The 27,285-nt window shown below is 35.6% G+C and overlaps 1 protein-coding gene across 4 annotated transcripts in view; it reads left to right on the top strand.

The window, feature by feature from the left end:
- LOC139962013 (bis(5'-adenosyl)-triphosphatase-like) overlaps positions 1-13,341 on the top strand; it is a 61,930-nt gene extending 48,589 nt beyond the window's left edge. For all 4 annotated transcript variants that reach the window (XM_071961810.1, XM_071961811.1, XM_071961809.1 and 1 more), the window contains one exon: positions 10,996-13,341. The gene's annotated coding sequence lies outside the window, so the exon portion shown is untranslated. The remainder of the gene's footprint in view (positions 1-10,995) is intronic.
- Positions 13,342-27,285: the final 13,944 nt, after the last annotated feature.

Genomic DNA, 27,285 nt, shown 5'->3' with positions numbered 1-27,285 from the left:
TCTTTGTAGAACTGGTAAGTCCTGCCATCTGGCTTAATTTTCAAGGACACAGATGTGCATAACATGTGTCTTGGTGTATCTATGATATGAGGTTATCCAGAATGCAGTGCATTTGGCAAAGACAGTGCTACGATTATCTTTTAGGCATGAAGCCGATGTTAGTAAGCTAGAGCAAACTACTTTCTTTGTCAAATAATTAGGTCAATTAATAACCCTGAAAATTAATTGCAAAACAGACAGTCTAATTTCCTCTCGTATGTATTTTTTTTCACTGTCTATGAAGGATTTTCATATATGATACAACTGTTCTGGAATTGTTGTAGAGGATACAGCCTGGACTTTTTGTACAAAGCCGGACCAGAAGTTGACAGTATAGGGCCAAGAGTCCAGATAATACTTGTCCTCTAATTCTGCCTTAAAGCATCAGTAGTAGAGTACCCAATGTTAGTGTCCTCAATACTGCTAGCTCACTGTGTATCTGAAAGACTGGTCATTACGAGGACTGAGTACAGCTATAGATAGCTCTGGTGGGTAATTATCAGCAGTCATAGAGTACCCAATGTTAGTGTCCTCAATACTGCTAGCTCACTGTGTATCTGAAAGACTGGTCATTACGAGGACTGAGTACAGCTCTATAGATAGCTCTGGTGGGTAATTATCAGCAGTCATAGAGTACCCAATGTTAGTGTCCTCAATACTGCTAGCTCACTGTGTATCTGAAAGACTGGTCATTACGAGGACTGAGTACAGCTATAGATAGCTCTGGTGGGTAATTATCAACAGTCATTTTGTAAGTAGCTCACATTTAAGCTGTTGTTATACAGTAGTAACTGCATGGGGAAAAATGACTTGAAATATATATAGGACAAGCTGGCTGGCCATCCATCCAGTTCGCATAATTAATACTTAATAGTTCACGATTTGCAGTTCCAGAAGAGTCCTCTGCAGGTTACAATAAATTTATTTAGGTTAAGTTTTGTCTTTTTAATTCACAGCGCATACTCCCTCACCTCATATAACCTATGCATTACCGTATTAACCTCGCTCTAGCATCTGGCAATTGTCTGTATGTGTGTGTGGCCATCTCCCTTCCGTAATTGCCAGCCTTTTATGCTTTTTGGTTTTTTATGTTTACTCTGCTCCTATAATGTTATTTACTCATATCTCCCTGCTATATGTAACTGTACTCAGTTTTACCAACACATGTATGCATATCTGAATTTTACACACTTTACCATTTCTGGGATTGGCCTTTCCGTACAGGACTACTGCCCCTATGCATACCCTTCCTCAGAGAGTTCAGCTACGTCACATGCATATATATATGTGCAAAATAACTTTGCCTCATAAAATTTTCAAGTAGCTTATGACCTAGGCTGGTAGAGTGCATGCAAATCATACATCCATCCATCCATTTATTCATTCAGTCATTCATTCATTTATTTGATTTCACACAGATTAGAGTACAAAGAGTTGGTATGAATAGAACACATTATACAAAAAGTGCAAAGGGAAGTGAACTAAAGATCCTTGAGGGCTTAACAAGTAGAAATACTCCCTGAATGAAGAAAAAAAACAAAGGAAAAAGAACCAAAGAAAAATTATACACAAATTATAAACACATCAAACAACCTCCCACCCCTAGAAATTTGTGGCAGTTAATTTACTATATTTTCATTGATTCAACATGCTGTCAATGTTTTACATAGTTTTTCACAAACCTCTGAACCCATATTCGGGTAACTTTTATGTCCTACATTTACTGGTTTGTGGTAAATGAATCCAAACAAATTCCAGTTCAAAGTTGGCAGTAGTGCTGTTTCCATGCAGTTTGTATGAAGCATCAAGCACCTCCATAGGTTTTATACATAAATTATGTAATATCTATGTCAGCTATGATGCGTTTTGGTTTTTATCATTTGCATAGTCTTATGTTTGGCATTTTGACTGTAGGGTGCTAATAAAATGTACAGTGCATAATTTGTATACATGTATGGAGTTGTTTTTTGGATTTAAGTTGTACTGAGAGTATGTAGCTTACACTATAAGCCGATTGAAGTATTATTTTTGTACTACAATATGTGTATGTTCTTATTTGTGCAGTTATTATCAATTGCTTGGTTTTTGTCTTTTTTTTAAATATTTTTTTTAATTGCAAATTGTTCCTTATTTCTTTGAATTTTCAACAGTTTGAAAATATCAAAAGATGCGATAAGCTTGTATTAAACAAAGACAAAATGTTTCCAAATTAATTTGCTCTTTTAATGTGTGTGACAGTTAACCCAAGTTATTTGAAAGAGACAATTTGATGTAATTCCTCCCGCTCTGAGCAGGCATCAATTAACAGCTTGCATATAGTCTCTGTAACTCAGTACAAGCAAATCACTGAATTTAGCTTAACCTCTGAACTTTTTCGGGTCGAAAGTTGAAGTTTAGCATCAATTACCTTCTTTTCTGCAGGAATAGGTTACTTTCAATGACGCAACCGACTATGATCAACTATATAGTCTTTCATCTAGTTTGTTTACAGGTTACAGATAAGCCTTAGTTATGCATATATATATATATATATGCAGTAACTGCAATGCATGGTCACACTGTTTCTGTATAAACTACTACCAGCATTGTAAAGTTTAGGAGGTCAGAAGACCGATTAACTTTCATTTTTTTCTTTTTTATTTTTTTTTGTAGCCGTTTATCGGCCATGGTCTACTCCACCCTCCAGCAATTACAGAGGAACAGCATATATACAGGGTCTGAATTTACACATTATGAGTTCATATCTCAGCTCCAGGGCCTTGACCAAGTGGAGCGGTTCGGTTGGCTTAGATTTTATAACACATATGCCCACAAATTTGTATTTAACTTGCAACGATTAAGCTGGTAGTACTGCACAGTATTGTAAACAAGATGGAAATTGATCTTAACACCATTTTGCATCTAAGGCTCCTTAAAACCAAGCAAAAAAACTTCTGCAAAATGTTCTCCCTATTAGTGGCCATATTCCAATACAGACATCAGCCAACATTTGTGCTCCCCACAGTTTCCAACACTGGGCTATGGGCCCGTCCAGGTCTCCCAGCCATCTTTTGATTTGAAAGGTGTCGGCAAATTCTACCTTTGACAAATGAATTTATTTATTGCAAAGATTGCAATATGTTGTATGCATATAGATTACATCTGTGGCAAAACCTCTGTAGAAACTGTTTCTAGGATCTCTTCTGCAGCAGCTAGTACTTTGAGTCCCTGGTATTCAAATGTTTTTGCTTGGTGACCGCAACTTTCACCTTTATCGTCTTAGTGACCCACCTGGGTTTGCGAAAGTTGCAGTCTGGGAAGTATAAAGGCCCCCTGTGGTGAGGAGGTAATTATTTAAGAAAGTTTTTAAAAATATTGTTGGCGTCCATAAACAATGTTGCAGTGCACTGAAACTGGCCTGCATTCCCAACTTGGGTGCATTACAAGGCTCTCACCTTGGCTACATAATCTCATATACTGGTTGTGATGGTTTTTTGTGACTGACAATTGCTGTTATCTTCTGTTTGGATAATTTGAAACTCAGAAGCAGGAAGCTGAGGTCAAATATATGTTTAATTTGACACCTGATGTTTGGCCATATCAGTTTGAGCAGTGGGGTTGAAAATGGGTGTGGCTTGGTGTGCGAATGTTTTGCAACATGACGAAAATAGTCATCAATTCTTGAGGGACCAAAATAACCTTGCTGGTTTTTTTTTTTTTTTTTTTGACGAGTGTATTATCCCATGTTGACACATTGTATAATTACTAAAATCTGGTCAGCAATGCAATTTGAGATTTAACTTCAACGTGGAGCGATGAACTGAGTAAAAAATGTCTGTGACATATGGAGGGAAAATTTTCAAATTGCAGTATACTTTTATTACAAGTAAAAATAGTGGTTATCTTGAGTTTTGTATATAAACCTATTGAGGGTGGTTAAAACTTAGAACTAAATTAGTCTTAAACAATGTTTTTTTTAATTGTCTTTTTATTGAAATTAGAATTATTGTAAATATGTAATCAAACATACATTAAAAACACTTAAAGATTATTAAAACTATAAATATAATTTCCTTAAATTTAGTAAGACAATAGCAGTATTACATGTATCTAAATACTTTTAAGTAAATGTACTTTCCTCATTCCTTCTGTATGTCAAGCACAGGTTTTGAAAATGCTGGTACTAAGATAAGGTTTTGACATAGAGATGGAAAAGATTTCTGGCATGCTGGTATTAATATGTGGTTTGGACAGAGATGCAACAGATTTCAAGCATGCTGGTATTAATATGTGGTTTGGACAGAGATGCAACAGATTTCAAGCATGCTGGTATTAATATGTGGTTTGGACAGAGATGCAACAGATTTCAAGCATGCTGGTATTAATATGTGGTTTGGACAGATGCAACAGATTTCAAGCATGCTGGTATTAAGATGTGGTTTGGACAGAGATGGAAAAGATTTCTAGCATGCTGGTATTAATATGTGGTTTGGACAGAGATGCAACAGATTTCAAGCATGCTGGTATTAATATGTGGTTTGGACAGAGATGGAAAAGATTTCTAGCATGCTGGTATTAATATGTGGTTTGGACAGAGATGCAACAGATTTCAAGCATGCTGGTATTAATATGTGGTTTGGACAGAGATGCAACAGATTTCAAGCATGCTGGTATTAATATGTGGTTTGGACAGAGATGGAAAAGATTTCTAGCATGTTGGTATTAATATGTGGTTTGGACAGAGATGCAACAGATTTCAAGCATGCTGGTATTAATATGTGGTTTGGACAGAGATGCAACAGATTTCAAGCATGCTGGTATTAATATGTGGTTTGGACAGAGATGCAACAGATTTCTAGCATGCTGGTATTAATATGTGGTTTGGACAGAGATGCAACAGATTTCTAGCATGCTGGTATTAATATGTGGTTTGGACAGAGATGCAACAGATTTCAAGCATGCTGGTATTAATATGTGGTTTGGACAGAGATGCAACAGATTTCTAGCATGCTGGTATTAATATGTGGTTTGGACAGAGATGCAACAGATTTCAAGCATGCTGGTATTAAGATGTGGTTTGGACAGAGATGCAACAGATTTCAAGCATGCTGGTATTAATATGTGGTTTGGACAGAGATGCAACAGATTTCAAGCATGCTGGTATTAATATGTGGTTTGGACAGAGATGCAACAGATTTCTAGCATGCTGGTATTAATATGTGGTTTGGACAGAGATGCAACAGATTTCAAGCATGCTGGTATTAATATGTGGTTTGGACAGAGATGCAACATATTTCTAGCATGCTGGTATTAATATGTGGTTTGGACAGAGATGCAACAGATTTCAAGCATGCTGGTATTAAGATGTGGTTTGGACAGAGATGCAACAGATTTCAAGCATGCTGGTATTAATATGTGGTTTGGACAGAGATGCAACAGATTTCAAGCATGCTGGTATTAATATGTGGTTTGGACAGAGATGCAACAGATTTCAAGCATGCTGGTATTAAGATGTGGTTTGGACAGAGATGCAACAGATTTCTAGCATGCTGGTATTAATATGTGGTTTGGACAGAGATGCAACAGATTTCAAGCATGCTGGTATTAATATGTGGTTTGGACAGAGATGCAACAGATTTCAAGCATGCTGGTATTAAGATGTGGTTTGGACCAGAGATGCAACATATTCCAGCATGTTGGTATTAAGATGTGGTTTGGACATAGAGATGCAACATACTTCCAACATGCTGGTATTAAGATGTGGTTTGGACATAGAGATGCAACATACTTCCAACATGCTGGTATTAAGATGTGGCTTGGACAAAGATGCAACAGATTTCCAACAAGTTGGTAGTAAGATGTGGTTTTGACACAGAGATGCAACATGCTTCCAACATGCTGGTATTAAGATGCACTTTGGACAGAGATGCAACAGATTTCCAACATGCTGCTAGTAAGATGTGGTTTTGACATAGAGATGCAACATATTTCCAACATGCTGGTTTCACTTTTTTGTTAAACTAAGAAACTAATTCAGCGACCGTGATATCCTGTGTGGTTTTGATTTCCAGACAAAGCAAAAACAATCCTATTGAAATAATTGGACTTTGACAAATTTGTCGATCATACAGTTATTTATTATCTCTGTTGCAATTGGGTCAAATTGCATAATTTATCAGTTTCCAAGGAATTCAGACACATTTTATCATATTACTATAATTTTACCCTTCAACAACCTTAATGAAAGAAGGGATTAAATGGAAACCTGTGAATTTATCATTTCATATTTAGACAGATACAGTTAGTACAATTTTTGTAGCTCTTTTTTTTTCTTTTTCTATCAATGTCTTTTTTTTTCCCTTTGCAATTCTAGTCTTCTAGGTGTCGTAAAATTTCAACCGGGTCGTTGTCTGAAATGTCTGCATCCATTGCCAGGCATCTGGGCAGATTTGCATTAAAGTTAAGTTTTTGGGGATTGTTACCATAGCAACTCTTCACTCCTAATGTTTCCATTTTGCTTCACTTGAGTAACTTCAATGGGAATGGAGAAGGCCATCAGTTTAGTCTTTAAAGCAGTACGATGAATTTAAAGGCACGGAAAATGGAAGCTAAAAATTCACTCTTGTCAGCTTTAAGAATTTGATATACGTGTCTATTAAAAGATCTCTATGCTAATTTGAATCATAAATTACGTATGGCACACACAATGTCCTTTTTTTAATGCCCGTGGCATTACCGAAAATTGTCATTCTTCATTTGCTGAAATAACCCCCCCCCCCCCACCCCCTCCTTATTGACTCATCCATGAGATTGCTTACAATAATAAATTATATACTTATATGTTAGCATGGTAAGTGCTAGACAGTGCCTGGATCCAAATCATAATTTTTTTCCCCCCTACGTACCGTAAATAGTCATCATAGACGTTGTGCATCTTTAATATGCATGTGTGATCGTATGTAACAAATTTGAGCTTTTTTCAGGAAATGTGCGCATGAAAGCAATCGAGATTGACATCTGGAAGATGGAAATTCGAGTGCAATTGAGAAAAGATTTTGATATTAAATTATCCTGTTGGCAAAAAAAATTTCCATCTAATGCGCTACAGCTTCAAACTGCATTTCATAATTTCAAAACATATGTTTTCACAATTTTCAGTATATATATATCTCTCCTTTTTTTTTCTTCTTTTTTTTTTTCTTCTTTTGACATGAGTAGTATATTTTCCTTGTGGAAAACTTTTTAGGAGAAAACCTTTCCCCTTTCCCCTTAACTGTTAACAATACTTGATATGTTATTCTTTAGCTCTCATTTGCATTACAAAAGAAAGCTGTTTCTTATGCTTTAGATAGACCTATTTTTTCTTCTATTCTCCAACTGTCTTCGGGTTTTTATCTTGGCAAATTGCCAATTTTTCCCAAATACTGTCTGATGCCAAGTTTTTTTATATTAAGCTTTGTAAACACAATTTCTGACTGCAATTCCTTACATTTTTAGGTGATGGCAAATTCTGGGTACCACCAAAAGTGCATACTTATTTTCTCACTACTTGTTTTGCAAACTTCAACAACAACTGTATAATATTTGAAAACTACCTGCGGCTGTCATGGTTACCATGAACTTGAATGTAAATTAAGGCTAAACTGTCACATGTACATGACATAGTAGTAGGAAATATCAGTCATAGACATATACTTTATGTCATTTATGCATCTTGCAATATGTACAGCAGTAGCATAAAAAAAATGAAATCTATATATTTTTCTTATTGAACTGAATTAATTAAATGATAGTCCTGTGGCCAGTTTGTCCGTTATCTTCATACAGTTGTCATGTAATCATTTAGTAGTCTAGTTAAAGCAGCTCTCTGTTATATCAACCAGTTGGTTTGTTGTATTCCATATTGGTTGATTGGTTTTGTTTTTTTATTCATAGAAACGACACAATGCTTTAACGTTTCACACCTCAAAGCTATATACCACTAAAACTCCATCCCCAGTGATTGACCTGCGCAAGGGGCTTAAATTACCCATAATCATGCCATCATCACAGAATCTAACGCTTCTCATTCGCAGCTTTATAGATTCATCTTTTAGAACAGCTCGTTTTAAAACATTGACAATTAGTCTCAATCGGTGTAAGTTTACAAGAATCTTGTTACCAACGAGCTGCTGTCGGTAAGATGGAGTCACATCCTAGAACACCGAAGTATAAGGGACCCGAGGGAATGACACAGCCATTATTACCAGAGAGATAATATTTGTAAATTTAGAATAATCATTAGATCATCTTCACAATGTTGCTGAGAGTGTTCATGGCGTAAAACGTCGTTACGATTCATCGGCAATGGCTGTCGATGAGAGAGAGAGATCGGCCTGTATCGGTAGATCGGTCATTGGAGAGTTACTTTGTCTGCCCAAAGAAAAGTTGGATCAAATCAAATTTCCGTCTATGTGGTCTAAAAGACTGACTTATTAAACTGACAAAGTACCTTCAATTATAGAGTAACTATAGTGTTTTCCATATATATTACAGACTTGACTGCTCATTATAATGGGCCAGCCTGTTGGGAGAAAGTTTTAAGGTTGAAGGCTATGTTCGAAATTAACAGAGTTTATCAAGTCCTAATATAGTTACGTGTTTCAAGTTTTCATTTTCAAGTTTCAAACTCATATGTGAAACAAAAAAGTGGAACATACCTCATTTAAGGCCCAGTGAACATTAAAGTGAACTGGTTAACGAATTGTGAAGTTGTTTTACTTATTGGTGATTTTTGTTTCGAATTCACTAATATGAATTTGAAATATGAAGTGAGAAATAGAAATTTTGATAAACCTGTGGTGTGGGGGTTAAATGCATGGAGGTAAATGTAGTTGCAACGATCTACGATTTTAAAGCCTAGGCCAAGACTCCTCATGTAACCATAACATTGATACGACTAGGCCTAGCCTATTCAATTCTGAATGGTTCCATCCATAATGGTGCATATATACGTACGGCTGAGATTTGCCAGAAAAGTTTATCTTAACGCTGGTTCAAAGAGCGTACTCAATCGATATCCAAAAGTCTAAATCAGCAAGGCCATGACGGCGATTAGAATTGGCAATGGCCCCTAACATAACCCACACAGTTCAACCTTTCCCTCTCCCCCTACCTCATACCCTCCCCCTTCAGAGGTCAACAATTGCTGTATTTAGAAGTAAGCTATCAAATTATATCTGTAGCTCTCAAATTTATCAATGTCATTTGCATGCCACCCATGGATATTGTAGCAACAACAGCAACACCATTTCAGCATTGTCAAGGGCATGCACACTTGTAAATAAAGTGTATACCTCACATACTGCAGGTGAAACCCCATTTGCAGGTATTAGGGAATCACTCACATGGAACTCATGGTCGCTATATCATGATCTGCAGAAATTTACAACCCCCCCAAGAGAAATTTACATAGTAAGTGCAACCCACTCACAGAGTCCAAATATTCCCCGAAATATAAATTAGTCAAAAAACCTAAAGAGATAAAAAAAAAAATTAAAAAGCTTACGGGCCCCCTATTAACTTTGCAAGAATTCCTTTTCTCTTATTTATATACAATTGGATTGCGAACTGTAGTAAATTCCGACTGATATTTAATAGCCACAACATGATGGGGATCGAGGGTCTGATCTGTGCATATTACCCTGTGTTGTTATAATAATGTCTCTCCCTGACTTCTCACTCGCTGATAAACCCCCGTTGGTCAACTCTACAACCATTATCTCCACACTGATTGTGTGTCCTTGCCTTTCCTACCTCTCTGCTAATATTTCAGTGTCTTGTTTTTATTCAGCAAAAGAGATTTTTATCAAAACTAGGATGGGTTCAAGGAGACTGAATGATCTGAAATTTACTGGTAGCTGAAGCCTCCCATAGTGACAAGAGCAAAAATGGTTCGCCAACATTTCTCCATGAACTAATGGATCTAAGACTTATTTAAGACAAAAACAGAAACCAAAATTGACAAGAAAAAACATTGCCAAAAAATTTGCTTGATTGAAAGAGATTCATGCCAGAAGCAAATGCGTAGAATTTCCTTTTAATTTTAAATTAAATTATATCCTTGGTTTTGTCTGTATCATATGTCTTAAGATTGTAAACTTTAGTATGTATTGTATATGGATGAGAATAACTTAAAGAGTTTACTGGGACAGTAGTAATGCAAGATATTGTGATATGTAAATCAGTTAAATCACATATGCGAAAGTTGTAAAGAGGCCATGGGCACCCTTTCCCGTTTCCCCAGTGTTAGGGTAGCAGTGTGGTAATGGGTGCATGCAAACAATAAAATAATGAATGAAAACAACAGCAAATATTAAACTGTACAAGGGCTAAAGCAAATATAATATATATACTGTATATATATATATATATATGTATGTATATATATATATATATATATGTATATTTATATATATGTTTATATGTAGATAGATGTATATATATGTATATTTATATATATGTTTATATATAGATGTATATAAGTATACATATATATGTATATATATAGAGGCTGTATTAGAAACTACTTGTATAAAAATGGTATTAGCTTCAAGTTAAGGTCAGTACCCTCGTTATGAATTTCAATTTATTGCAATTCACAATTTATGGTTTAAAAATTCTTCAACAATCGTACCTACCTCTAGATAAATAGCACTTCTTTCAAGAGATTTCTTGTTGGGAAAGGATCTGGGGGTGGTCAGTTCTGATTGTTTTGAAACACTTCTTATATAATTTGCCACTTTTTATCCAATGAAGAAAAACATTGAAAGTTAGGCTTGAATTTAGCCTGGATCAGTATGCGTAATGACAGTCTGGATTGAACATGAATATATTAAGCCAAACATCTTGTCAGACATCATGGACATGTTTTTAACATTCCTATGTTCTAAGTGCTGTTTTTCTTTTTTTACATGTGGTACTCATTTTCTCTTGCAGTGTGATTCATCTGGAGATGAGAAGCAAAATTGAAGAAGAAGCAGAAGAAGAAGAAGCAGAAGAAGGCTAAGAAGAGAAGGATAAATTGATCTCTCCTTGAAAGCTTTTAACCGAGACAGCAAAATCAGAGAAGGGCCTTGGAGAGACAGGTACGAAATCAGAGGTTGGTGATTACAAAGGAACGCGAATCAGAAATTGCGGGATAAAGGGTTTTCTGCTTTTGTAAGTTTTAACGATAGCGAGACCCGATGATAATTATAAAACTGGGAGGGTGAAATTGGGGCAAAGAAGGGGGAAAGAGGCTGAGAATTGGGTTATTTTTTAACTATGATTTTTACCTTGAAAGAAATGATTTCCTTAGTCTTTTCTTAGAGACTTCCTCTTAATTTGGACTGTCATGGCATCTTGTTGAAAATATTTGAAATATGTGAGAGAATAAGAATATCAAAGAAGTTTGTGTTTCCTTTTCTAGTTTACTTGCAGACCGCAAAAGGTATTTGCAATGTATTCACGATTTTGTGCCGTGAATATGAGAGTGGAATATATTGTACAAGACCATGGACAGGGGTGGAGCCAGGATTTTATTAAGGAAGCAGTGTGACTGTGGAGTTATTGAATTAGGTCAAGCACCATGAAGAGGGGTCTGGGTGTTGTAAACTTAACATTTGTAGACACCAGATGGTGAACAATAAGTTAGGTCTACAGTTAGTCTAAAGGGTAACATATTGTCAATAACTACATTTGCATTTTTGTATCAGAGTTTGCAAAGGTGGGTGTGTGCATTTAAGACCACCCCCTGCGCCATACTCCTCCTCCTCCCACCAGGATCCGCATCAGATGGAAGACAGAGCATGGAAGAGAGAGATGAGAGACAGAGTAATCCCCTTGCTTACTTTCTTGTTGGAATGTTCCATATTATATCAAAACACTGAAACAAACTTTCATAGTTAGTTAGACTCCAAAATATATATTTAAGGTTAACAGAAGGTAAAAACTGTGAAACATTTCTTATATTTCAGCTTAATGAGTTTTAACTGACAATTACTATATATGTCAAATGTCATATTTAACATGCATGTGGATATGCTAGATTTTTTGCCAAAGTATGAATGTACGAAGAATTTTCCAGGGTGGGGGGGGGATGAAAAAGTCAAAGAGATTTAAAAAAATTGATATTTGTAAGTCTTAAATTTTGAGTCGAATTTGTAGAAGACATGCAGGTGCAGATAATGCCCATTGAGTCCAGCAGGCCCATCATTGTCTTGATGGGTCAAAGTTCTCTTTAGGTCAAAGGTCGTCAAAATCTGTTGCGTATGCTATGTCTCTTTCAGGATCTTTAAGGATCTCACAGAATCTGTGAATCTAGACAAGAGCCGGGCTATCGGCTGCCTTAAGTGTACATCGATTGAACACAGGGAGAGACCTATTATCCGGTCATCTCTTGCAAAAAACAAGTACAAATGATTGCCATAGCTGAATTATATCAAGGAAAACTGTTTGAAAAAAACTAGTATTCATGGTAACTACAATAGTCGCCCGATCAAGTATATATTAAACAATTTGTTCTGATAATAAATGGTGTAGTTATAATTTGATTTTGGTTGATGAAAGTACATTCTTTTGCACATTTTGTTGTCGTTATAACAAGATTATATGTTATACATTTATGTAGGTATCAACATTATCATTGTGATATGTACACTGGTGGTCCTCCCAGCTCCTAACTAGATTTTCACATCAATTACTTTTAAGTAACATGCTCATTACAAAATTTGTAGCTGCCCTCACATCTAACATCTACATAATTCCTTTGCACTTTTACTTTTGTAGTAACAAAATTATCACCACAAGTCCTTGAAATCCATTCCCTGTTGCTTTCTGGGTTTTATCAAATGAAACTGCAGGTATGCAACTGGTACCATGGATTCTGACTGCCCACCCCCCACCCCCCACCCCCCACCAGCAAAGAAATTATTATATAAGAAGAAGAATAATTGCCACCAATGGTTGCCATCAACTAATGGCTGGATAGCTCAGTAAGTTAAGCTTGTGATCCAGAGGGCTCTGGTTCAAGTCCATATATTCCTTTGCTGTTTTCTATTTCATAAAAGAATTTATGAAATATGGATGCCAGCACCAATATAGTATCTACGTTTGCGTACTAACTAATTTATAATGCCGGTTGGCTATATAATTAATACACATGTGTGTAATATATTTACAGATACTTTAAGACTATCAAGACAGCCCATGTTAAGACATTAGTCATCTATGTAACTGATATTGATGTCAACAGTTTGACTTCTTGAACCTGGGAATAAAGTTTGCAGAAATACTGCCCCAAAATATTTTGTGTTCTTGTAAATATTTGTTTATTTTTCCATTTTGGTTCTCTGAAAACGATCTTCATATTAGGGCCTCTTCCTTGTTATTGTAACCCTACTTTATAGCACAGTATATCTGTGTTAATTTACATTGTTTTAATGTGAAACTGGATATTTGCCACATGATATGTTAAAAGAAAAGAAGAAGAATAAAAAAGGAGAAAAAACTAAGGCAAAAGGCAGTGTTTCTGGGAGGCCATACTTTCTTTGGTTTTGGTTTCCTTATGTAATAATAACCATTAGCAAATTGGATTCCAGCAATCACATATATTTTGTTGGAAGACAACTAACTTACATGCAGGCTTCATATTATATCTTTAAACTCGATTGATTGATCAACATCTCACCCTCCACAGAGAAATTGCCAAAATTTACGAGATATTTGTGTTTTCATAGCATCGTTTGAGTGAAAAAGATAGCCATTCAAAAGTTGTTACAAAGAGTAAAAAGATCCTAAAACAGAGGTAGGTGTAGGTTCATACTGAATTTGTTATGCTAATGGGTATTTTACATGATTGGCATCATAGCTAGCTGCCATCTTTAGCATCAAATACTCTTCAGTGAAGATATATTTTAAAGAATTCTTTTGGTCAGAAAGTATATTTTGTCCCTTAGGTAAATATCCCTACAGAAACTGTTTTTGTTATACACTGAACATGAAACATAAAATGTAAGGCCACTAGTAATAAGCTTTAATTTAATGCACATTATATTTTAACTAAATTTTGTTTTAATGTGGATGATTTTATATAAATTACAGTAAAATTGACAGATGCCTTCATTTGGTCAATTTAAGCTGATCTGTTGCCAGATACCTAAATGAATGAAACTTAATATACAAGTTGTTCTTCATGTTTGGTGGAATTCCTTCTATAAAGCAAAGTGTTTTAACTAGAACTTACACTTAATATGTTTCTGGGGTCCACTTTGTTCTACATCCCTCCTCCCCCCCCCCCCCACACACACAGAAACAGACCTCTCCCCACCCACCACACTTGAACCCACACATGAAAGATATAAGAGAAATAACTTCAACATCACCTCATGCATGGAGACACTCCAGTATTTGAAGATCGTTCAAAATCACTGCCCTAATTATGTTACTGTAAGGTATTGATTTTTGACACCAATGTTAAATGTATTCTACATTAGATCAAACTAACCAGGCAAACAATCCTGCCATGACATTTGAAAAATCAAAGTCTGAACCTTACTTTAAACTGACTTTTTCTGTCTTGATAGAGTCTAGAGATCAATCCTGCAGGCAAGCATGTCTTATCAAAACCTGCATCAGTTATTTAATGTTATTTTAATGTCACTGACAGATTTTGCATAGAACTGCGACTTAAAGATTGTACCAGTTGAGTCACTCGGTGTATAAATACAATAACATGGTAATGCAATCTGATGAAGGTGTGGGTGCATGCCTGTAGGTCTTTAAGTATACAGTATGTGACATTTCAAAGAAATTCCCCTGTTTTCTTTTTGGTTTTAAGATGTATCTAAAAAAAATTTAAATGGTGAACAAAATTCTTTACAGATGTGGACGTACGTACATCAGGCTTTTAGGAGAACGCTTGGACTGATAATACTTAAAGGCATTTAAGACTCCCCCCCAAACCGCGTGCACCCATCTGAAAAAGTTAACTTTCCGTTGCTTGCAAGTGAAGTTTTCTGCTTGTCACTACAAAATGCAGACAGTAATGAAACATGATACATTGTTATCTTTAGCTGGACCTGAGATGTCCACCGCTGTATCGTTTGTACACTGTGCTGTGGGTATTGACCGCAGCTGTATGTACTGAATGTACACTAGTGTCTAATTACCGACGGTAGCAAGCTGTATGTGTATTTTCTGGGATCGATGGTGGTGTCTAACACTTCTGTTACACCTCATTCGAAACTAGGTCAGATTACCGGCATTAGACGTTTCTTTTTGCGCGAGTCTTGCTGAGAAGGCCGAGTCGCAACAAAGTTGGACGTAATTCCACTTAAACATGTACGGGACTTCACATCCACAAGAAATTCCTGCTCAGAAGGCTGAATCGCAACAAAGTTAAACGTAATTCCACTAAAACATTTATGGGACTTCGCATCCACATGGATTTCCTGCTGAGAAGGCTGAGTCACAACAAAGTTGGACTTAATTCCAAGAAATAAATCTCCTTTCTATTACATAGAGGTCAAAATAAGCAAAGTAGTATAGTAAAGCAAATTGAGATGTTACAAGTATTCTATAATGGTGTTGGTTATATTTCTGTAAGGCTGGCAAAGAATACAGAAATTGAGTTAATTTACCCAATACCTCCTCCAAAATATTTGGACCAGCTTTGAAGTAAAAGCTACTAATCAGAAATGATGAGTATTGTCACTCAAAGGCCGGCATCAAAGCCAGACGACTGCGATTTAAATTAATTAAAATGGAGGATCTTTGGGGAAAAGAAGTGTCTTGTCTGGTGGGATAGTTTGTTACTTGATATTAAACCAGAATATGTGATCATGCATGGACTTAAATGCCTGCACCAATTCTTCAGGTGGAAAACCCACCTTGGTTTTCGTTTATTTTATGAAAGGATCTGCAACAGCTAATACAAGGAGTTGGCAATGGTGTTTACATCAGCTATAAAAAACAGCCATGAGTTGGTGTTATCAGGGAGCTGCTACTCTTAACGTTAGAGTAGCAGCTCCCTGGTGTTATGTTGTTGAATAAAGTTTGATATATCCCCCTGTGTAATATATTAGCACATAATTGGATACATCCCTCAGTGTAATATTTCCACATCATTGGACATATCCCCCAATCTACAAGGTATATATATATATATATATATATATATATATATATTACAAACAATTTGCCTGCTCAAAATTGGAGAGTTTTAAAGCTGCAAGTGCAGAAAATTTACTCCTGCAAATATCTTGTAATTTTTAGCATTATTTTTGGTTTGAGGTTTATCTTGCTTAATTTGGTTGTTGTTTTTTCGTTGTAATATTAAGGTAAATTCATATTCATCTTTCCTTGTTTCATCTTTCCTTTCATGGTAAAGTGATTGTAATTTTTTCAGCTTCAGATAAAGCTTACAAGAAAACACTGCTGTGATTAAGGCTTGAGTAAAGTGTTATTCTAACATTTCTATATAAAATGAAAACCGTCTTCATTTTACATAACTGACATATATCTAGCTTCTACAATGTTCTATATATACACTTGAAATCACACATTGGGAGAGGAGAGGTGTGGAGACATCGGTTTTGAATATATATGAAGCACTACTTTACAATTTTATGATTTACTAGTGAAATCATGCAAATTAATCGATGGATGTTAAAGCTGGCAGTATATATATATATATATATATATATATATATATACATCTTTACCTTCATTATTATAATATACACCTACATACACACTGCACTTGTGTAGGTTCATGTACTTCTAAGTCAAATCTTCCCATACAGTTGTGAATCACTGCACAGTCGCACAAAATTTCAATTGATTTATTCCAAAAAGAGTAATAAAATACAATGTTAGAAGTTAATAGTATATAAAATCTTTGACAATTCATTTGAGCTTTTTCGATTGAATAAAAATTGCTGCTCTATAAAAAAAAAAAAAAGGAGTTCTTAAACAACTGTATTCTGTACTTTGGCAAAATATTGAGGATTTCTTAGCTTTCTATTAGATTGCACATCAAGACTCCTTAGGGAGGTTATGCAAGTGGTGATTCTTATCATCATAAAAATAATAATGATAAAAAATATTAAAAAAACAAATAAAATAGAAAAAAATTGTGGCCATTCTTATAAATTCAGCTCTAGCATAGGCATTGACAGTTTCTGTCATATATTGGTAATCTAAGTGAAGAATCTTTGACATGTATTTTGAAACTTTACAATTCCATCTTTATCTTTTTGCAAAACAAAATGATACCAGACTGGCACTGCATAAATGAGATGCGGGACAATGACAGACTTAAAGCACTTCCTCAGCATCCTTATTAATAAAAACAAACAACAGTAAACTTAAAAAATACAAGTAGATTCGTTTCTACCTGTATATAAAGATCAGTGCATAGTTTGTGGCGGTGGGGTGCAATGGGAGGTAGGGAGGGTGATCGGTGGGGGGGGGGTGGGATTGTGTAGTCAGTAGATTAAGTAAGACTCATATATTTGGGGAGGGTGGGTGGGATTGTGTAGTAAGTAGAGTAGGGAAGACTCACATATCTTTGACACTGCTAAGCTGATTCGCTCTTTTAATGTATTGTTCCTAAGATGGTCTAATATGGTTTCGTTGATAATATTTACACCTGTGTGTGGATTAAACATCATGTAGTATTCAATTTCAAGCAGGAATGAAAAAAGAAAATGAAAAAATCTGTCAGAAGTGAAATGAAGGCTCAGGTAATTATAGGCTATATGAAAAAATATCATAAATGCAACAAAATAATGTAAAATTTAAATTTTGGGACTTTAAAGTCGCCCTCATTCCACAACAGCTAGTGAAAACGAGCAGCTGTTTTGGATAGACCATCCGATGTAGAATTATTCATTGGGATTTTATTTTCATGGAACTATAATGAAATATGTATACACTTTTGTCAAATTGGTTTTTTACTCAATTGAGGTCTCATGATATCAGCAATATCGATCACAAATGATCATCCATTCCCTTGAAACATATTAGCCCTTCCTACCCTGCTCATACAGGGTTATGCCTACCATCTCTTTGATTATGTACGTCCTAGCTATTTAAGTCAAACTTGTTACTTCTGGCATGGCCTAGTTGTCAAGACATTTTTCTGCCACGAATGGTTTAGAAATCATAAGCTCGGTGTTTGAGAGTGCCTTCCATGGTAAAAGTTGTAATTACACAGAAGATGTTGACATTTTAGTAGGTTGGCAGTAGGTTTTTCAAGTCTTGAGGGACATCCAAAAAAAGCTGTTCTTCAGAAACATGTCAACAACATACTAGCCCAAAGGGGAACTGGGGCCCACTAAAAGGGCCAGTTAACCTCAAATGGATGATCATTATGCATTAGACTAGTCGGTTGGGAATTCACCATGGTACATGCTTTCAATCCATGCAATATGAATCTTTAACTAGATAGCTATCATTTTAAAAATTACTAAATCATGCTAAACCAGCTGTCACTGGTATATGTATTATATAAACATGACCCAAACGCTTCATCATGTTTTTAATGTTCTAAATGCAGGAAAGGTACATTATATTACTTTGTTCTCTTTGTATTTAATGGTTTGAAGAAATGAACCTCAGATCAAAATGGTGAATTTTCTGTGAAGTTTTGTTGCTAATACTTGCATGCATCATGATGAAGGGGTGCAGGGTGGTTCCTGGATTTTATAAAGGAGGGGGGTGTGTGGCCCTGGGCTTTTCTTTTGTGTCTGACTCTGCATGACTGGAATCTTGAGGAGCATCCACAGGCAAACTTGGCAATTGTGTTCATAACTACTTTTGAATTTGTGTGCGAGGCTAGATCTGCACACTGCAGCTCATATTGATTTCAAAATGTCTCACAAGTATTATTTAAACTTAAAGTTGCAATCTTTGTGAAGAAAAAGAGTCTTTACAAGAAGTTTAGCAAGGAGGAATTAAACTAATGAAGGAAACAGGCTTGAAAAGTAATCAGATTAAGGAATTAAATTTGTTGTTGTTGTGATAATCACAAACGTACCTCTTGAAGTGAGGCAGGTACCACATTTCCCACATCATCCTCTCCCCCACCCCACCCCCCTCCCCAGTAAATGTCTTTGGTCCCCTTTCCACAGCTTTTGGATGGGTCCCACAGCCCAAAGAAAAGAAATATCCTTAACCAAAATATGTGCCATTATTAATGTCATCTGTGTCATGTAAGTATGCTGTGTTCACAATCAATAGCACATGTATATATAATATCCCCAAATTCTTTGCTCAAAATATCAAAACCATGTTTAAACGTTTTAATTTAGTCTTCTCGTGATCAGGCTGTGTAACCATCAAGATGGCTATTATTATAATTATATATGCAAACGAATGATTAATAAGAACTGCAGGGAAACTTAAACTAATTTGCTTTCATAGTGTCTCGAATTTTGTATAAAAGGGACAAAATTCATGGAAATCCATCATATTAAGTTGCATCTCATTTTATTCAGCTGATTACACACAAACATGTGTTTGAACATTAAAGTTGTAAAAAGATTTTTATATTTGATGTAGTAAATTGACTATCTTTTACATGTTTGAAAGCTTAGTGATATAAAGATGGAATTGGAGGTCAACTTTTGGGGTTAAAAGGAATAGGCCTTTATATGGGATGTAAGACAGCAGGGGGAGTTTTAACAGGTTATTTTTTAGTTTTATTTTATTTTGAGGTTATTTTTTAGTAAACTTTTCATGTATAAATTTATATTTGCTCAAAACTTAGCATTTTTTTTTAGCCTTTGAAGAAGATCCTGCTAGGATCGAAACGTCAGGCCAACTTACTTTTACACATTCTCCTACACAGGCTCTCTAGTGGATAAGCAGTTTGCTAACAGTGTTATTTTATTTTGAGGTTATTTTTTAGTAAACTTTTCATGTATAAATTATATTTGCTCAAAACTTAGCATGTTAAATCTACTCAAAATTAACTTAACATTTTGGGGTTCATAGATCAGTAGAAAATATAAGCTGGTCTATTTATAGTGACAAAATCCACACCAAGATTTCAACTCCACTTTCAGTCTTACAAATCTGATAGAATTTTACATAATTAAGAATCGTTAAAAGTAGACAAATCACCGAAGTCTTATTTCATTTTCTCCTGCAGTTGTAAAGGATTGAGATCTTCATGACATTGTTATTAGTTTCAATGTTAAATCCCAACAGCATGCTATAGCCCAAAATATCCTGCATATCAAATATTAAACGGTCTGGGAACAGATAAACAGTTAAAGGAAAAGGCTTGGATTGGATCATTTCAAATTTGAAGGTACTTTGTTACCATGGTAACCGGTGGAAACTATTGATAAAAAGATTTTTTTTTTTTTTAATGAGACAAATACAGATATTTTCCATATGATGTACTTACGGTTATTATTGTAAGGATCAAAATTACTAGTCTTCAAATTGGCTGGAATTAATGAGTCTAAAATCTCACTGATGACGTACGATATTTCGTCTCATATTACTAATGTAACCATTTATGAGTGTTTGTTGGCAACAAATTCAGTTATCCACGAAAGTGACTCATATATGAACAAGAAATTTGAACATTGTTTTACAACTTACAAGAAATTCTTTTCTGAGCAGGATTTAAACCATGGAAAGGGTGGGGTCATTAATTGGATATAGTTGAGGCTGACTCCCATGTTGATGGTAAGCTTGGTACCTCAAAAAAAATGTAGAAAGTAAAATTGGTGAATTCTCAGGATTTAAGAAAGGTCAATAATTGGGTCTAAATGCAAGGCTCTGCTAATAATGTTCTTTCATTTCTTTGTGTGGGGTTGAAAAATTTAGTTCCCCCCCCGCCCTCCCCCTTATCCCCACTGGATCTGCGACTGCTAACATCTGCTGTGTTTTAAATTGCTACCGATAGTGTTCAAGTCAGTTTATCCTTTTTAAAAGTTGTGCAGATTATTCAGATTTCCATTGCAAACAAAATATTATATGGGGGAAAAAAAGTTGCCAATGATTTGCAAACAAGTATTGATCAAAAAATGCATCAGTATTCTGGATATCAGTTATGTCATTTTTTTTTGATATTTTTCTTTGCAAGAACTACAGCAATAAGGAACTTTGTTCCATTGATGATGTTCAACAACGTTTAATTTTTTTGTCAGCAATATGGAAAGAAGAAACAGCTTGTCACTCAAGTTTTTGTAGTTTGCCCACAAGACAGAGCAAAATATTTGTTAATTCTCTTCCTGGATCTACCCAATTTCAACTCCTGTTGGTTCTCTATATCAGCAACGCCTCTGCCCTGTTGAATTATCGCACTATTAACGTACAGTTAATGGTTTATCGTCTCGACATGCACGTAATGAAGACAATTATTACAAGATTGAAGTAAAATTCTTCTATGCATCATTTTGCAGGGTTCGTCTAGGTGTTACTGTTCTGTTTCATGCATGTGAACATGTGTGATATGCATCACCGCTGGGGAGTGTTAGGGACATCTGTATGAAGTGAAGCTATATGTAATTACTACATAATAGTGCATCCAAACAGAATTAGATACTTTGTATAAATAATTTGTATGGTACTAGTTTACTTGAATTCCGCTATTTATACACAGCTGTATATGGTAAATAACTCAAAATTTATGCATTAACTTAATAACTTGTATCCGTTGTCTGTTGCAAAGTTGGAAATTATATGTAATAGGTAGGATGTATAACAGCCTAGGGGAAGAAGCACAGGGGAGGGGGGCAGCAATCAGTCAGAGGGGGGAATGTGATGCAACAGCAGAACCTGGGAGCGTCAAAGAATGGTGTCAATATGGTATCATTCAGACAGGCACCTCCCGGCCGGCCTCCTCCCATGCATAAAGTATCGTTTTAATGTTGTCTATATTCCCCTAGCTGCATAAATTTTATAGGCTGTTATAATGTTTTTCTTTTCCGGGTATCATCATCGGACTCTGTGGGTACGGTCCCTAAACTTTAAAAGTGTTAGGTCATATGTTTTAAAATTGAAGTCCGACTCCAGTCGAGAAACTTAAGGACTTTACTCATCATTTGGGAAATTGTTGGAAACCAGATCACAACCCTGAGAGGCAGAATAAGCCCTGTCAAGGGTCTAAAGGCTATTGCAATGGGGGGGGGGGGCCTAACATTTCTTTACAGATGTTATATATCCAATTGAAGGTTTATGTTTAAGAACAGAAACAAAAAAAATACAAAAAGAAAAGCAATTTAAGGTCTGTTTTAGCAGATTTTACTCACAATTTTCAATACATTCCAGGCCTCCAAAAAAGTACAGAATTTCTGGATCTATCGGATAATTGTCAAAATGAATTAAAAGTTATGAAATTATCATATTTGCTGCATTCCCCCTCCCCCCTCCCCCTCCCCCCCTCCAAAAATGCAATGCCAAAAATGGGTGATTGATTTGATCATCACCAAAACCACTCTCAATCTCTTGTACGTATCTGCACATTAAAGGGTCCTATTAAAGAATTGAGTGGGGGCCAATTAAAAGCTATATATTGCCTGTATTATTAGCCTGTAGGGTTTTAATCATGCCCACAATTTATAAACCTGCTACCTAGCAGGGTAGGTATAAAATACTCTAGTTAATTGCATAATTATGTTCACCCAAAACAGAGTTTACACGAAGGGTTATGGGTTATAGTCAAGTAATCTGTGTATCTTTCCCTGTATAAGTCCATGTCTTCAGAAATTCTTGTTCTCAACTAAATATCAAACGATTTTGATGCTTGGAAATTGTCTACAGTTGTCCTCCTTAATGGATATATGATCTCAACTCTGCTTGAAACTAAATGTTTTGTCATTTGCGAGCTGTTTAACAATCTCTGTTTATGGCATATTACACTATGTATTGCTCTAGAGAGCTTTAATTTGAATTAGTTTGAATTTTAAAGATAAACATAAAAAAACAGCAATTGTAAGGAAGTAATGTGCCTCAATATGTAAAATCTCTCTTTTGCAGACTACTTTATTCATGAAGTGACGTGATGTTCGTTGCCATGGAAATTGATGATGTTTTTATAAAGTGTTTTCTACCTGCAGATCCTGGCTTTCAGGTAGAAAGGGGGAAAAAAACCAGATTTCTTTTGTAACAAATGCTGATAAAGCTTTAAGTTAACAGCATTGACATTATGAAAAGATAAAAAATTCCAGTTGAAAGGAGAAGTTTTTTTTTTTTTTCCCCCCAGATATAATGTATATGTTACTATTATAGTGCAATGAAGCTAATTCAAGCCTTTTCGCACATTTTTGTCAAATATATAAATTATTCCCAAAAAATATGATTTCTTTTTAACCGATCAAAGACAGACACTTCTCAGCATTTCAATTGATGTAAATGGCAATGACTTGGAGAATATGGAAAAGTACATAACTTCCAGCCTCCACCGGGATTCGAACCTGTCTCACTCTATATTGGGCTCGCTCCAACCAACTGGGCTTATAATGGACACTGCTTGTGTTGAGGTTCGAAACCAGTAAAGGGAGGTCCTTATTCCTTTGTAGACCTATACATCAGACAATGCTAAGCCGGACTATTTTGTGCGTACGGGGTACTTGCAAGGGCGGCGGAACCGGGGGGGCACAGGGGGCACGTGCCCCCCCACTTTTCCTCAGGGTTAAAAATGTGCCCTTTTTCTACATAAAAATTGAGGTGTCTCAAGTTAGCGAGAGGCCAGGGAACCAGAATGAACACTCGGGAAGGGCCGTTTCCGGCCATCTGAGGGGTTTGTAAAACCAAAATTTTTCTTGTACGCTCCGCGCCAACCGATGGTGGCGCTCCGCTCAGATAGTCGTGCATACAACTTTGCAAATCCCGGCTACGCCCCTGACTTTTAATGAATTTATGTGGGTCAAACTCAAAGCTATTTCGAATGGAAACAATTTGTTAAGATATTAACAAGAAATAAACTCTAATTCGGAAGATTCCTACATTAGCAACTAGCATGATTTCACCTCATTTTGTCTCAATAGAAAACTTGTACCTTGCTTCCCAAATTGCACATTGGATATTGCAGTGCTAGTATGCATATTTTACTTGAAGGAGTGGGGGGGGGCGGGGGTTGGAGTGATGTGTGTACGCAAATAAGATAATACAATAAGAGTTATAAAGGGTACTAAATATAAGGCTACATCAGTCCAATCGAATTTCTGCAAAGTGCCCTTTGATGTCGGTGCCCCCCCAGATTAAAAGTGCTTCCGCCGCCCTTGGGTACTTGCAGTATCTACAGATCAATCATGATGCTAACCAACTCAAAATCTGATTAACGTTAACCTATAACTCCATCCTAACAAAATGTCCAACCCTTCACTGCATGAAAACAATATGACATGCCAGATAATTTGGTAGTTGAAAGCTTTTTCTCTGTATACCATATTATACACCATCTGGTGGTTTTCAACCAAGAAATAAAATCCATGATCAATGATCCAATTAAAAGCAGTTTTGACCAATTTAACAATTTCCACAATCTTATAAACCATACTCTGAACACTCCATGATTATATTTCGCTTGAGTTTATTGGAAAGCAAAATTAATGGAGATTCTATATGATCATATCATAACGGTCAGTTTAACGTTCAAAGTAACATTCTCCAATCACAAACAAGAACTAAATACATACGGCAGATTCCATCCAGTAGTACCCATCGATGGTTTAATAACTGATATCGTTCGTTTAATTGCAACTCGCAACTTGTAAAAAGAAGTCGAGTTACGTCATTGTAAACAAGTCCGTTCTGACTCTAATTTTGCTGTTAAATATGTTTGCAGTTAATTGAACCTGGGCAAGAAAACCAAAAAAGTCCAGGATTCAGAACTTAATGAAGGAGCAGTGACTGTCCGCCCCTGGTTATTTTTCTTTCTCGTTGAAAGTCAAATCCCTAGATTTTCTTCGTTTATCCTGTCATTTTTTTGTGAACTACTTATAATCTTTGTCATAATATCCAAATCTCTAAAGATTTATCATTCGTAATGGAAAAACCCTTCGGCTTCATTATGGAAAGATATTTCTTAGCTGTTTCTCAGAAGGAAAAAGTAATGCCTGGATTTTCGACCTGTGTATACAGAAGAGAGATCAAACATAACGAGTTGTGTAACATTATTTCTGAGAATGACGTAGAATCACAGATATATGTTAGGACTTCTTGATATTATGACTCGTTAGTTAATTGTTTAATGTTTAATATTGAAACATTTCTTTGTTCTTCGGACAAAATAGAAATAAACTAACAAATAGGTGGTAATGCATTGTACCATTACAAATTGTGTTTATCATGTTCCACTGTGTTAAAGCGTACCATATATGAACAAAAGGAAAAAGGCAATAGATGTTCTGTAACATTGTAATCGAGAATGTTTAAAAACCTAACAATACAATGTTGTAATAAATAGTTGAGAATTTATGGTTAGGTCTTGTTATACTTTAGATATAAATGTGTTACAGCTCATACTAGGATACAAAGAAAGGCTTGGAGTTGGGGGGAAAAACAGACTTTCTCAAGCTTTGATAAATAAAGAAATTTTACTCTTTGTGAAATGATATACTGATCTGATTATCAGTAAATTTCATATTGAAGAGAGATTAATTACGAACCCACAGATTTATTACACAACATATATGAATAATTAATCACATTTCAGTGAAGGGTTTGAATTATTTCTGATACTGTATATGTCATACTTATTATGAAGCTACTAATGTTGCTGGTAAATTGTGGTAGTAAGCTGGACTCTATTGAACACTGTGTAATCCTAACCAAAAAGTTTTGTCCTCCAAGTTTTGAAGGCCCTTTCTCTAATATGTAATTAAGTCAGATGGGAATTTTTTTTTAGAATTCTGTTTGATGGTTTGTAAAAGTGACTGATTGATAACGATAGAACTAGAGGGTCTCTTTCCATTACCAACTATTTAGAATCTAGTGTTATTGCAAAACAAGAAGAAATAAACTAGTTGAAAAACTTCATAATCTACTTCATAAAACATGTGTTAGGTACATGCATATGAGTTAGAGAGTCTGATATTGTTACGTACAACATGCATATGAGTTACAGGGTCTGCTATTGTTTCCATCCCAGGGAGGTAGCCAGGTGAGGGAGCGATCGCCCCCCACCCCCCCCCCCCCTTGAGGACCCCATAAAATAAAATTTAACTAAAAGCAGGAAATGTCATTAAAGCCCTCTGGATTCAGACTTTTAATTAGCCATTAGAAGTTGTTTATCACGACCTCTCTCACAATGACCAATGATAATAATGGTGATGATGGTTTGTTTGTTTCACTGATCTCCTTTAAACCTGATAATAATGATCATAGTTTCAGATAGTGATGTTAGTCACATAAAAAATTGTGTAAAATCCCACATGGAATCAGACTTTTTTCTTAATGTAGCCGTTAGAAGTTGTTTATCACGACCTCTCTCACATCGACCAATGATAATAATGATGATGATGGTTAGTTTGTTTAGCTGATATCCTTTTTTAAACCTGATAATAATCATCATAGTTTCAGATATTCAAGATGGTTGACAAGCAGAAGAATCCTCTAATGATAAACAAGCACTTTATACAAAGTCTGACTTCAGCAATAGATTGCTTTATTCAAAAGCTTATCGTCATTGCGCGACAGCGGAGATGAGGAATTATTCGGTAATGAATGCAGCTTTTAGTGAATGTTGATGGATGCATGTGAGGATTGTGGACTCATCCTGTGACTATAATGGCTTCTCATAATTGGTGATTGAGAAACAAATGTAGTCAACGAAGAAGAAGTAGTATAATATCACTTAATGTACTTATCAGAGTTACCGAGCTTAACAAATTTTGTGGTTATGTCAAATTTTGTATGAAGATGATGTATGCATGCAATTAAGTAAAGAGCTATATGTAACTGCTATGGTTATAAGCTTAGTAGCAGATCTGAACTCTTTATTACAATGATCTAAATATGGACGTATTGTAAAATATCCAATGCGACAGTAATTAAGAAATTTACGTTACGTCTTTGTTGCCATGGCAACAGATGGAATTGAAAGGCCGGTAGCAGAATTTTCCTCAACTGTAACCGAAATCATAGGTCACAAAGCAACCGATATTAATGAAATATTTTGGCCCGACCTCCCCAAAAATAAGATTTTTTTCAGTTTTCAGAAGTTTTCAGGACATTAAACTTAGGTGGAGGAAGATCATGAATATTTATGAAATTTGAATCACA

Source organism: Apostichopus japonicus, chromosome 20 (assembly GCF_037975245.1).
Source record: "Apostichopus japonicus isolate 1M-3 chromosome 20, ASM3797524v1, whole genome shotgun sequence".
NCBI classification, from domain to species: domain Eukaryota; kingdom Metazoa; phylum Echinodermata; class Holothuroidea; order Aspidochirotida; family Stichopodidae; genus Apostichopus; species Apostichopus japonicus.
This window is presented reverse-complemented; position numbering and strand designations above follow the sequence as displayed.